The following is a 14,612-nucleotide window of genomic DNA, read 5'->3' as shown; positions in this document are numbered from 1 at the left end:
GCGATTGTTCTTGGCATTAGGTTACACTTTCCTTCATCTTTTGCGGTCCAAAAAGCTGGGTCAACACTAGAACGTTTTTTCTTGTACCTTTCTTTTTCATTACCTATAACATAATACTTATTTTGCCAAATTTCGCAAAGAGAATCCTTAGCTGTGAGGAAATTGTCTGGTCTTAGTTATCTGTATACGGCTACCTGGGACAGCTACAAGCGGGTAGTCCGCTCATTACAAGTGGGTAGATCTACCCACTACCTGGCTATTATTCAAACCCCTGAATCACTGTTGGATCTGCACCCATTGATCTTCTCTGAGAGAACAATTAGGACCTTAAGACGAAAATAATAATAGACAGGAGAGGAAATTGGTCTTAATGTATTTCGCACTAGATGTAAATTAGATTGTAAACAAGTTTATACTATGTTTGAATGTGTCTTATGATTTTTGGATATAGCATGTTGGAGTTTGGACAAAATGAGAGCTGACTGCACTCTTCGTTATTGCCAGTAGAATTGACCTATAGCTGGGTGTGGAGTCTTAACATGTACAATCGCGAGACTTACTGGATTAGAACTTTCATGGAGCATTTGCATCTACTTCACTGCCGGGTGTTGGACTGAATCCAATTTTAATTTTCTTCCCTGCTGCTATGCTGCAAGAATATCTAGCAGTGTGTCAAAGAAACTCCTGAATTTTCTCTTGAGGCATCACTAGTAATAGTTGCCAGCTCCTGGGCTACACCAAGCACTGTGCTTTTTGCCAAGCTGTGACATCCCGTACTCGCCTCAAGAGTAGATGGGAGTCCATCCAGTTCACAAGAACCTGTTTGATCTCCAATTCTTGTCCTGAATGATGAGAGAACTAAACATGTATCATGTCAAACAACATAGAGTGGTAAGCTTGTTCCCAGGTCCCTATTTCTGAGGTTGGGTAAATTAACTTATTACGCTCTAAAGAAAGACTGAAACAACACCATCCATATTGTCACATTGATGGGGATCTTTATTCTAGGTAGATTTTGGTGGTTGGACTATACAACATGGTTTTATTTTTGGGCAGATTGTCAGAAGGCCTTTATTAGTATTTGAAGTACAAATGGTATAAGGGGTGTCTGTCTTAAGTTAATAATAATTAATAATAATAATGATGATAATAAAATTATTGATATAGTGCTATATATAAAAGTTCTATACACTGGAGTTGTGCTAGTACCTGTCTCCTTATTTTCTCTGTGGTTTCTTCTCGGCAGAAACTTTGGATTGGAACAGGATTGGAATAGGCATAACACCAGCCTTTTTGCTCCATGTCTTGTAATGCTTGACACTCCGTCATGTTCTTTGACTTCTGTGATTCTTTTAATTAGTTGTCCATTTGGGTTACTTGTTTGGCATATAGAGGCATCCAAACGAGAGTGGGGTGCATGCCCACCTGAAATGTTTTTACATTTAAGCCATACCAGATGCAATCTGGGCACTCTGAGCATCCAAGTTTGTTGGCATCTGATATGATTCCAAAGTATGCAAGAAATTTGAAGGGTGAATTGATCAACATGACACAAGCATGGGTCAAAAAAAAATTTGAGTCCCCAACAGGAATTGAACCCATGACCTCCTGAATACCAGGGAGCATTCTATCCACTGAGCCACGAGAACTCATGGTTGGCAAGGTCATTTAACTCAGTTCAACAAATGTTGAAAAATTTGCAAGTTTTTGCTCCTTGTAAGTGAAGACAAGGTGAAGTGGGACCAAGCCAAACTATAGCTTACGGTCGTACAGGGTATTCTCGTGATGCGTGATTACGGTAGCTGATTTTATTTGCTGTGAAATGTGAATTTAGGAAATTATTCTGGGTGATCGGTGACCTGAAGGTTTTGCGTGACCCGTGAAGAACTTGAATTATTAACTGATATTCATGATTTTTCCACTCTATTCTATATTATTTTGAGATGCAAGTCCTCTGAATGGTTAGAGTCGTCTATCAAGAGTGACTTAGAGATGCGATTTACAATATGGAGCCTTGACTTAGCCTTTCACGATTTTTCTTTCTTCAAACACTCTTTTTAGGGTAAGAGCAGATTATTCAAAAGAGTATCATACTTATTTTTGTGATTCCGGAAAACAAAATGTTTATATCTGTGATCCTCTATTTTTTACATTCGTGAACCGTGCCAGTGAGCCCCCTGGTACGACCCTCAGAGCTGTAACCTCATTAAGGATGTTTGTTAGGACATTATATTTCTTTATTTTCCTGGTGGACACTGGTGCAGAAGTGAGCCCCATATCCTTAAGTAAACCTGGGTGTGTTGTCAAGGACTACAAGTGTCTCCTGTGTCAATTACTGACCAGCCTATTTCTGTTTGTGGGGAGGCCAAAGCAATGTTAGAGCTAGGTATTCAAACATAATGGACAATTCTTGCGGTTGATAACCTCAGGGAGTCTGACCTAGGAGGAGATTTTATCGAAAGTCAACACAAAAGGGTTTTGAAGAATCTGTCCTATGGTTAGATGGTGGGATAATACCTCTAATTGATCATTGCAAATATAGTGTCATAACAAACACTTAGATTTTTACCATGGAATAGTTTGGTGCGTTTATATTGAGCTCCCTGCTGTGAAGGCTTTGGAGACCTGAATTTACCACTGAGTTCTTGGAGCATTGTGGTAGTACAAGCAAATGCAAGAACTCCAGATGCAGTTAAAAAAGTCTATTGAAGTGCTGGAATGGCATTTGCAGTGGTACTTAAAAGTAAACTTTGTGAAGCAAAGCAATGTTCCAAAGTAGTAAAAGAGCCATAATAAAGCAATTTTGAAAACTACAAATAAGTAACAGCAGAAAACTAGAAATGTTCTGTAACCAAAAAGGAAATTGCTAAAGTACAGAGAGAAACAATGTACTCCACTGTTCACTTGAGGGATTTCAAAATATCATATGTCTCTTGGTTCCACTTTGGAACTGGTGGAAGAGGTATTGGACTCTACTACCATTGGTACAATTAAACATAGTTGTGTCAAAACTTGCCAGGTGGGGGCAGAATAATACAACCGGTAGTACATAGTTAGAAGTGGATATTCAACATTACATGAAATGGTGGTATGTGGTTGTGAATTGATGATTTCAACTCTCATGCACAAAGGAATACTGGTGTTTCAGCCAATGAATGAACTCTGATGTTTACAACTTTGTCATGGCAAACAGCTCAAATTTTTTACATAGCATGTATGCTTTTTAGTGATTCTTTCTTCACGATTTGTGAAGGTGTTAGTTTTCAAGGTTAAATGTCTTGACCATGAACTTGGAACACCCATTTTTTGTGTAAATTTGACAGAATTAGGATCACATTTCATGTAATATCTTTCCAAGAAGAATTTTTAATTACTAGAAGACAACACAATCAGTCCCATGAATTGTTCAATAGAGAAAATAAATATTGAAACGTCTACTTCTCCTAAAGCAAGTTCTTACTGCCAGGAGGAATGTTGAGGGGCTTCCATCCTGGAAGTAATGCCTTGATTTCTTAGAACTCTTAAAAGACTCAAGTTTATTCTTTCATCAATGGAATAAAGTCACCAATGAGAAAAAGCTGCTGTTACGCTTTTGCCAATGTGAGGCCAACACGGAAAATGTGGAAAAACTCCAGTTCAGGGTTTGCGGTTCCTTTTTTGACCATTTTGTTCAAGATTTCATAGGCATTCTTGCTTCCTGTTTTGCAGTTGTTGCATAAGTCCATTGCTTTTTGTCGAGTAGAAAGAATGTTTTGTTGACGTATCCAGATATCCAGACGATAAATCATTAGAATAAGATAATTATATCTTAAGGTCAGAAGCATCGATATCTGAGTCTACTTAAGCTGCTTCTTATGATTGCCTCTGAACTTTCTCTTTTCTTTCCACATTAGTCAAGGCATTTCACTTCTCTCCTTATCTTAGTAAGCAATCTTTGATGTTTGGGTGTCCCACATCCTTGACTCTCTGTGGAATTGATGTAATGATCCATGAAAAATAATCAGTAAGTCAAATTCTCCTAAATGCATTTTATCCTTCAATAAGCAATGTGTCAATTAACTAGCTGTCAAACCCATTTCTTGTTTAACTTAAGTTAATCAAAAGATGGTGTTCATCTCTTTAGATCTGGGCATGTTGGACAATTTTGGAGAAAATGTCACACCCTATTCTCCATGGTCATTTCCCCCTGCAGTCCTGCTTCCTTGTGAGTTTTGGAAAACAAAAACGTACTCTCTTCTCTCTTCAATAGTTCAAACATGAAAAGAACAGAAGCAAAAAATATTTGCTCAAACCAACAGATGTGACAGCAACCCTCTCAAAATGTTTCTGAGGAGGAGGTTATATAAAAGTTGGAGGCAGTTTGGTTGCTGAAGGCAACCTTTCGAGCACCCATAGGGCATGAGCATGTAGGGGGGTGCAGGGGTATCCCCCTGGGAAATTTTTGAAATTTAGATGCTGAATAGTGTGATTTGGTGCAATCTGGGGGACCTGAAGGGTGAGAATTGTATCTCATTTTTACCAACTTGATTTACTATTTGCAATAACATATCAAAAGATACCTTTTATTTACAAATTGTTCCAGGTTTGTCAAGATAAGATGGCAAAACATTTAAGCTTTGACTGCCTTTTTAAGTAATGTGATTGATATTGTACTGTCAATAATTATAGAAATTAACCTATAAGCTGTTCAGGAACAATGGTAAATACTTCATATATAAAATAACAGCCCATAGTTTGTATATCAACAACTATAATATGTACATTGGCTGTCATAGCTAATTAGGTTACATAACTAGTCATGTTATAAAGCTTCCAAATTTCAAAAACAATACTTGTCATCAAATTATATCTGGGCTTTCTAGAAATCAGTGTCAGATTCAAATGCACTGTTGTAATCATCACTGTCTGGCAGTACAGGTGAGATGTCTAACAGAGTTGACACTTCCTCAACTTCATGCTCAATTTCTTGAATGGTATTTTCCCCAGCCATATCTGTCTGGAGAGAAACATCAGCTACCTCCCTTGGATTGTTTACAGGAAGAGGAGCTTCTGTGGCGGTGTGAAGTGGACCTTGCCTGCTTGGGAGCTTCTTTCTGTTCTTTTTGTCCAGCCATGACTGAACAGCTTGGGTCACAAGAGACACCATCTTTGGACTACCCAATGCTGGCCCATTGATCTTTGCATGAAGCATTGTCTCAAGCATGTCATTTTGGAGATGAATTCTACATCGGTTCTTTACAATTTTGAGAGCACTTGCACCTCTTTCAGGCCATGCATTGCTAACTGGCAGGGTGATTGCAGCTTCTGCTGTTAGGAGGGGCTCTCCAAAAAAGGGTTGATACTCTGACTTTGCTTTCATAAGCTGACTCAGAAACCACTGTGTGCTGGTGGTACTGCTTTTTCCCGTTTTGATTTCAAAGGGAATGTTGGGCTTGATGTTGTCATTGATGTTAAATTTCATTTGATGCCACTCTGCAAGTAGTTTGCTACTTCTGGTCTTCTGGGGAAGCCTCATCATCACCCTGATAAAAGTGCTGAGCAAGAGTAGAAATATCCCTGTTCCCATAGACATTGAAACCCAACTCACTGCTTTCTGGCACAGCCAAAGGGTCGAAAATCTTGAGTGCTGCGAGTAGAGGAGAACTGCTAGCAAATCGAGCTTCAACGTTTGCAACCATACTGGTGATATATTGCTCCTGTAAGCGGTGCAGCTGTTGCTGCTGTGTAGTAGACACCTTGAGATCTTTGCAGATGTTGGTATATGAATCAAGAGCAGCTAAAAACTTCTGCAATGGAGAGTTGGTTTCCAGTAGCTCCTCAAGACTGGCTTTGGTTGCATTACTCAGGGGAACAATTTGAGAGAAGGCCACTGATCCGCTTTGAAATGCCTTTGACAGATTGGACAGGACTGGCAGGAGCCAACTAATTTTCCCTCTTTCAGCCTCTTGAGCAGGCCATGAGCTGTAGCACAGCCACCTTTGTCCAAAGCTTGAAGGGTATGAAGGACAGCCCCGTATTCTTGATACAGGGCAGCAACAGACTTGTCAAAACTCAACCACCTTGTGGAACAAGCCTTGTTCATCCTCTTTACAAGGATCTGTTTACTGTTCTCTTTTAGCTGTCAGCTGCATTTGTTGATGTTAATTTGCATCTTCAACGGAACTGCTAGGCATTTTGGTGAGTTGTCAAAATATGTCCAGAGTTGACGCAGTGTGTCCTCAACTTGCTTGATGTAGGCAATCTCCTTGTTAGTATCAGTGCAAGCTAAGGCCAAATTGTGACAAATACAGTGGACATTGATAATGACTGGGTTTACCTCTTTAAGCTGTGCTGTTACACCATTATTTTTGCCAATCATCAGTGCAGCCCCATCTGTTGCAAGGCCTTTCAAAATTTTTAAGACTTAAACCACACTGCTGTACCAACTCATCCTTGATAAGCAATGTCAGGGCATCAGCATTAGCACTTGAAAATTCCTCTAGGACATTTTGCACTGACAGAAATGTTATTTCCATGGAAGATGTGACAGGGCTTACAAACTGGATGAATGTAAGCATTTGAGATTGGACAGAGATGTTGGTTACCTCATCCACCATGAGTCCATAACTTTGGACCTTCTATACACTGGTAACTATTGCTTCCTTGATTGTTTCTCCCAAGATGAGGAAGATTTCTCCGATTGATCCTTCAGACCTGTGGTTGAAGTACGTGGGTTGATTCATGTCAAGGGAATCGTCAGCAAACTTGATCAAGTTGAGAAACTTTCTGTTTGCAATGTGCTCCTTTGCCAAAAAGTAAGCAACTGAAAAAGCTTTCTCCAAGATGTCTTTGGCAATTTCTCTTCTTTCCACCACTTCTTTGTGGAATACGGACATACGCTGTAAGAGCTCTTGACTGACTGCTTTACGATGCGGATCCGAATCACGATGTACCTTAAGGGCGTCATACTTTAATCTCATATTTGCTGTTTGAGTGAAGGCTGATTCTTCTTTACTTTGCACTGTTTTTAGTGCATGCTTCTTGCATAACAGGCAGAACATCCCTTCACTCTCTACAAAACAAAGCCATCAATTTTCCTTCTCTTGGTGCCAAGTATGAATGTACTTCTTTTGTTGCTTAAGTCTTGCTATCTCTTCCTCTATTAAGCTACTGCACAGTTTGGAAGGACATGTGTAATAGCTGTGCACAACTTTGTCAGTACCAAAGAACTGACCTATTGGATCTTGACATTCTTTTGCACTCAAGAGAACTTCACTTGAACAAGAAGGTTGTGAGGCCACCGATTTAACTTGGGTGGATGAACTTGGTGTAGAACTACAGGGCATCTGATGAGGGGTGGAAACTGGTGAATCATCTCCCATGCCTGTTCAGCTTTCTACTTGCTGGGTGGTGGAAGCACCTGCAATAAAGTTATTGCCATCCCTTCTTTGTTCATCACCTAAGACCAGATTGACGTACATTTTCACTGAAATTGTGTCTTTTTCTTTCTTGTCTTTATAGTAATTAAATAGCCGTGAAATGCAGAGCATGGATTGAATGTGTTTAAAAAAATCATCATTGAAATATATTACTTCCAGTTATCAGTGAGTTATTTGTTGCCAGAATATAAATTGCATAAATTGCTGTAATTTGCAAATCCATGCAGGTGCAATTTTTGACACAGATTACAGCTCTTCCTCAGCTAAATGAGATTTGTATTACTGTATTTTGTTCTCTAAATCCTCGATCATTGTATTGCCGTGTGGCCTGTATTTCATGGTCATTTTAACGCATTGTTTGACGGTCGGGGAAATCACACTGAAGACTGTGTAGTTGTGTGCATGTGACCCGACCCATTTTTTACCGGTGAAACCTTTTGCAAAGTTTTGGGAATTTAGAAACAATAAAAACCTTTCTAGATATCTTGAAACCACTCTTTACATGTTATATCAGTATCGTGTTACGCGATACTGTTCGTTCTAATTAAATTATAACGGCTGTTTAATTTTGTTTGCGATACTTTTTACTCTTTGGTTCATGACCTCTAAGTCTCAAGAAGTTGCTCTTTTTATTTTCCAAACTTGTAAAGTACATTGTGTTAATGTTTTAAAGGATTATTTCAGTGTGTGAACAAGCAGAGTTTCATTTATAAATCCACAGAGAAACGCAAATCTGGGCGGTCAAATAGACAAGGCAATCTTTCTGAGACAGTGTCACGCAGCAATTCCCACAAGTTTAATCAAGCCCAAAATTCAGCAAAGCGTGAGTTTCAAAAAAGAGAGACTAAAAACAAAAATAAATGCTTCGCCGAGCCTTTTGTAAAGTTCAGATGCCGTTTGCTGTTTGTGTTAAAGATGGCTCTGATTATGTTAAGGTATATAGTGTATATTTTAACATTTTTAACAACCATTTCTATTTTATACAACTAATTTATTCATTTGCTGCCACCAGCACGTGCAAAATAGGTGTGAAAGATTGCTGTATTATTCTACTGAAAGAAGTACTTACCATCCTTCCTTTGCTCTTTGGCAAAGTAGGAAGTTATCTGTGAACCGGGTGTGGGTTTTCGTTTTCGATTCTCTGCCATAAGTTTTTAATGCTTTAAAATACTCTCCTCCCATTGCACGACACAACTGTAAATGACACAGTAAAACCCAGATAACTTACTTTCCGATTGTGAGCAGTGCTTGACGTAAAATTGACATGGCTTTATCTGATTTGAAGTCTCATTGACTCAATTTGAAGTCTCGTTGAAGCGATGAATATTTCCGAAAGATCAGAATGTTTGTGTTTAAAATAACAGATGTAAATATGCACGCTAAACAAGCACTTTTAACCCTTTTGAATAATGTTCAGGGACTTTCCTTACAGGCTTAAAAGTTCTCTCTGTTTTTTTTTCCTTTTTCCTTTTCTCCTTGTTGTCAGTAAAAATAATACATTTTCTGACAGCAAGAAAATGGTCAAATTCCCAGAGGAGGTGGTTCGTTGAGCCGGCTGCAGGCCCATTTTGAGAAGGCTGTGACAACAGTGCCCTTAAGCAACATGTTCTGTCAAAGGAAGTGGAAAAGAGCAGATTTTTGAATCTGCTATCTGTGCTGCGCAATGTGATTTTAAACAGTCATATGCAATCTACTAAACAGAAAGAACAGGTGTTGCTTCTATAAAATGGAAACAATGGAAATTGACAGATGCAGACATGAGAGTCTCCTACCTGCTGAAGTCTCCTACCTGCTGAAGGCAGTTCCTTCTTCAGCACTTTGGTGTGAAGAATGCTGAATGCCCACCTGGACATTTGTGTTGTGATATTTGTGCAGATTCATGGCAATGTCAGGGTGGCCACTGTGAAATAGACTCACACTTACCTGTTCAAGGTTAAGCCACAGAGGAAGAGAACAAAGTGAGAAAAATTTCAAGTGAACAGTTGTCATCTCTGAGAAAAAAACTGAATGCACTGAAAATAAGTATTGTCATGGAAGGCATTGCCTCTGACGATTGACAAGATCTATGAAACTAGCTTGCCATACCATTACCAGAAGCAATTGTGTGAAAACCGTGTGAAATAGTGTGTGAAAAGAAGGCTTATTTCACATGGTTTTCATACAATTTTCACACCTTTTCACACGTTTCACATGTTTTTTTAAACTCGTGGATATGCGAAGCATAGAAACATGTTTACTGTGGGGACTCTGATATGCAAATGTGTCACCCACTCACTCACTTAGGTGTAGACACTGTTTGTAATTAGTCGGCCTGAATGAGAGCGCCCGAGCCCACACCATGTTGAAATAGTAACTGAGCCCGATGCCATATTGGAATAGTAACCATGCAGTCAGTGCTAGCCTCGCTATCGTGTTTGTGTGGTTACTACTCATTGAGTCAGCCCGAATGGTGATTTTGTAGCTTTTACACGACCGATAATATGAGGTGTTTTGCTAAATTGAAGTGGAGTTGACTTCGAATGTTCAAATTAGTACTATGGCCAACTTGAAGGCTGAATTTCACGAGCATTTGACTTGTCAGGTGTTAAAAATGACCAGGAGATGTGCACTTGTTTGCTGGAAAGTGACCTGAGTAAATCTCATGCTAATGTGGTAAGCTTTGATGAGAATGTGTTTATATGAGCAAAACAAACAATTTTTATTGAAGGGAACAGCTATTGAAAACAGGACAAACATCGGCACCATCATATAATATTATAATTTCATTTTCATTTAGTAACATCTAAACCTGAGTCCAGCCGAAATATTGTTTTGACTATACGATGTTGTGTCAGCCTTGCAGTAGTCTTTGACTTATTATCGTGTTATTTTTCAAGTTTGGCTGATTAGATCTCCTGTGAGATCAAACGTTCAATCACGCAGGACCTTCATTCACAGCTTTGCAGTTGATAACATTTAAGTTTTCCATGTTGAGTTGTGCACATTCAACCAACATTGATTTAACTTAAGATTAATGTTGCCTACTCTATACTTGTCTTGCTTATTTTAGTACAGTGATGTGAACTCTGAGTGGGATGTGAAATGCACATAAACTTGGAAAAAAATTCCCAAATACTTGATTTTGATAAGCTTAAATGATGATTACCCTGTCTTTTGTTTACACTTGTGCTTCCTGCTTGAAAAGATCACAAAGGGTAAGAAACCCCCTGTGAGCTTGTTGGAACACATATTTATGGGTCGACAATTTTTTGGATCAACACTGAAAATGCTTGCAAAAGAGGCCACTTATTTTGATGTGTTACATGCAATATATATAGAATACTGTATCACCGCTAAATGTAATAACAACGCTAAATGTAATACCAACTGTAAACGTAAGAAAAATTAACTCCGAATGCAATACTAACTGCAAATGTAATAAAAATCAACCCTAAATGTAATAACTTACCCAGTGCTCAAAATTAACTTTTAGGTCTGGTCTTCCACTGGACCAGTAGGCTTAGAATTTCACTGGTCCCAGGAGCAAAGCTACTGGTCACTCTTTACATTTTTCCCACAGGTAATGCAGTATGTAATTTACGCCTGCAGGTAAAATACACGGCAAACCATGATCAAATAATTAAACGCAACTATTTAATTTGCAATTTTTTAGTTGGCCTTGTGTGCCTTTAAGCTGTCAGTTTGAAAGTTATTTGTTTCGATTGTCAGGGAATATTGTCAGGAAATATTGCATGTTTTTTCCATTCGCAAATTCCCTGCAAAACTTGCGAAACATTTTGTTTTCCTTTTCATCAAACTGGAGCCATTTGTACCTTTCTTTCCATGATTCCTGAAACTTCCATGTTCTTTTGGTCGCAGCTTCAGTGGGCATTGTAGGTGTTGTGTTGATTTGTTGATCTTGCTTTCCTCCAAAGAAAGAATTCAGTGAATTTTGAACTTGTTTTCGTTTGGACATTTTGACAAATTGTATTTTGGAAGAAAATATATATGTGACCAAAATCTGCTAAGGTGGGCAAACACGAAAAGCCGCCATATTGCATCCCAGGATGCATTTCATTTCGAGTAGAACCCAGACTTTTACCTGCCAAGAGAATGCCTAGCATTTTTTGCTTGTCGTTTCGAAACATTCGTTTTCGGAAATTCTTCATTTGCTTTGATATTTTTAGCCCATTTTAGTACAACACAAAAGCAATTATTCATCAGAGAACTGTAACTTTACTCGTCCAGAGGCCTAGTGGCAATAAAACTACCCCACTGTAACACACTTCGCACAATTTTCTGTACAGACATAATTTGAAACTAGGTTCACAAGGTCTTTTCTGCAAATGTTTGAGACAAATGATGTTAGAGTTGGCATTTGTCTGTTGCTATGTCCAAGTTTTGACCACAATTTTGGTCCTGGATATCGTAGGGAATGTTTGCGATAGTGGACAGAATAGAATCCAGAGATATGGAAATCTGAGTTCCTGAGGTTGTACCCAGAAGGAGTGCCACTGAATAAATCTAATATGTTTGAAGGCAGCAGCCTGTGCTTGACTTTGTACATAAAAATGGTGATATCTACCAGTTGCATGTTGTATAGAGAGAAGTTGGCACATTTCAGTAAGTCTTTGTGTGCGAGATTGCAGTCACAGAATACCGCCCTAAGTCCCCTTTCATTTACTCGTTCTAGTTTCCTTTTGTTCGTTGTGTTACAAAAGTGCCAGACAAGGTTACCATAGGTCAGATGTGGAAATATCGCTGTTTAGCAGATGTGGGTTAGCTGATGTGGTAATATTTACTCGTTCTAGTTTCTTTTTGTTTGTTGCTTCACAAAAGTGGAAGATAAGGTTACAATAGGTGGGATGTGGTAATATCGCTGTTTGTCAGATGTAATATCGCTTTGTGGTAATATCGCTGTGGTAATATTGCTGTTTCGAGTAGAGAAAGGTACTTGCATGAAAGGAAGATGTGTTCATCTGAATGAATGGACTGATGTTTTTTCAAGCCCTGTTTAGATAAGCTGGATAACACTTTCCACCATGTAGTTGCTATGAGGTATATGTGGCATCTACACTTGTGTCTTACTCTGTAAATGCAAATTTAAATTCACAATAATTAATCTGTGTTTTCTTTTTCCTTGGGAAATATAGCGGTAAATCGCACATACACATGCTTTTTGATGTGTCTATGTTGCAACTAGTGTGGTGAATTTGTGTGAAGGGTGGGTCAATTGATGGAAGATCTCGTGGCTGTTAATGTCTGTTCTTAGCTGCTTTTCTTCTAGTAAAGCTTTTACACAGATGCTTAGCAATCCGCGTTAGAAATTAGGTCGATTTTTTTCTTCATGGTAGTCGCAAATTGTAAAGCAAGCTATTATTGACTACAGGTAATTGTTGTGTCTCGCAGAATTGAATAAATCAAACTGGTACAACACAACAATGTTTACTCAAACATGGCGGTTCATATTCAACAACAGGCGCACATGGCATGCGTGCGCATAATAGTAACAAAACCGCAGACCATCATGTGCGACATAGCATTCCTCCCCCTTAAATCACAATCTATTAATAACGCACAAGTTCAGTTCAGTTGCAAGTTCAGTCTCTCTGGTGGCTTCCATAGCCGAAGGGGATAACGTCTACATGGTGGTGTTGCTGGACTGCTAACCATGGTCTCGCTTTGGCTACTGGGAGGGTTGTCAGGGGTGTTGTCCACGTGTGTATCTTTGGTCAATGGTTCCTTGATGCCACTCATAGTGGGAGCCTGTAATTCTTCATTCTCGACACCACTTGTTGATTGTGGTGTTGCTGCCAACACCGCTGGGTTTAGCTGCGGTGTGTACTGTTCCTTGTTAAAGTTTGGAGTCACTGCAGACTCTCTGAGTTGGTCAACATGCTGTTGCCATACTGTATTGGGTGTGACCTTGACTTCATAGGACAAGGGTCCTGATTGAGCTGTGATGATCCCCGAAACCCACTTGTTTCCAGCTCTGTAGTTTCGGGCAACAACAGCTTGGCTTAACTCTAGCTTTCTGGCAGGGCTGTGACTTGACCGTAACTCTTGATCTTGCTGTTTGTCTTCCACTCGCTTCCGTAAGTTAGGCTTCAGTATATCAAGCCTTGTCCTGATGTTTATCCCCATGAGGAGCACGGCTGGTGTCTCTCCAGTCAAGGCATGTGGGGTTGATCTGTAGGGCAGCAAAAAGTTTGCCAGCTTCCAAGAGATAGATTTCTTTTCTGTCAGTGCTGCACGGAGATCTTGCTTGAATGTCTGTACAAAATGTTCAGCCATTCCATTTGTGGCTGGGTGGTACGGAGCTGACTCAATATGGTTAATACCATTACTCATCATGAATTCTCCGAATTCATCTGCTATGAATTGAGGTCCATTATTGCTTACAAGCTGCTCTGGCAAGCCGTGTGTGGCAAAGAGCTTTCTTAGTTCCTCAATTGTTCTGCTGGTAGTTGTAGTAGTCATCGGTATCACTTTGGGCCATTTAGAATGTGCATCTACAACAATCACATACATAGCTCCTAAGAATGGGCCAGCAAAGTCAATGTGGATGCGTTGCCATGGTCGTGCTGGCCACTCCCATGAGTGAAGCGGAGCGGTCTTAGGGTTGTTCTGGGTAAGTTGACAGCCAGTGCACCCCTTTGCTACTTCTTCAATTGCTTTGTCCATCCCTGGCCACCACATGTAGCTCCTGGCCAAGGCCTTCATCTTAACAATTCCAAGGTGGCTTTCATGGAGCTCAGCTAACAGTTGTGCCTGGTGCTTAGGTGGGATTATTACTTGTGAGCCCCACATAAGGCAGCCATCCTGTACGGTGAGCTCATCTTTCCTCCTCTGAAATGGCTCCAGCTCCTTGTCACTAACGGTTGGCCACCCTTGCTTTGTGTTTTCCATCACCCATGACAAAACCGGATCTCTCTGAGTTGCTTGACGGATCATATCTGCATTGACTGGCAGCACTTCTATCTGGGATACTTGAAAAATCTCCACTGGGTCAACTACTTCCTTGTCACAGGCTTTCTTTAGAGGTAGGCGTGACAATCCATCCACATTTCCATGTTGGGTTGTGTTCTTGTACTCAATACTGTACTCAAACCCTGCTAGAAACAACGTATAATGTTGTAAGCGAGCAACTGTCGTTGCTGGTATTCCTTTCTTGGGATTAAAAATTGAGGTCAGGGGCTCGCGATCTGTCACGAG

The 14,612-nt window shown here is 39.8% G+C and overlaps 1 long non-coding RNA gene and 1 pseudogene across 1 annotated transcript in view; one reads left to right on the top strand and one right to left on the bottom strand.

The window, feature by feature from the left end:
* The window catches only part of LOC149099168 (uncharacterized), a 276,702-nt gene that overhangs the window by 40,929 nt on the left and 221,161 nt on the right, over positions 1 to 14,612 (top strand). The gene's annotated exons all lie outside the window — the stretch shown is intronic.
* Positions 6,618 to 7,354, bottom strand: LOC149099204 (uncharacterized; annotated as a pseudogene).

This window comes from Orbicella faveolata, unplaced genomic scaffold, assembly GCF_042242905.1.
Source record: "Orbicella faveolata isolate gen_17 unplaced genomic scaffold, um_ofav_v1 contig_46, whole genome shotgun sequence".
Classification (NCBI taxonomy): Eukaryota; Metazoa; Cnidaria; class Anthozoa; order Scleractinia; family Merulinidae; genus Orbicella; species Orbicella faveolata.
Note: the sequence above shows the minus strand (reverse complement) of the source record. Positions and strands in the feature narration are given on the sequence as shown.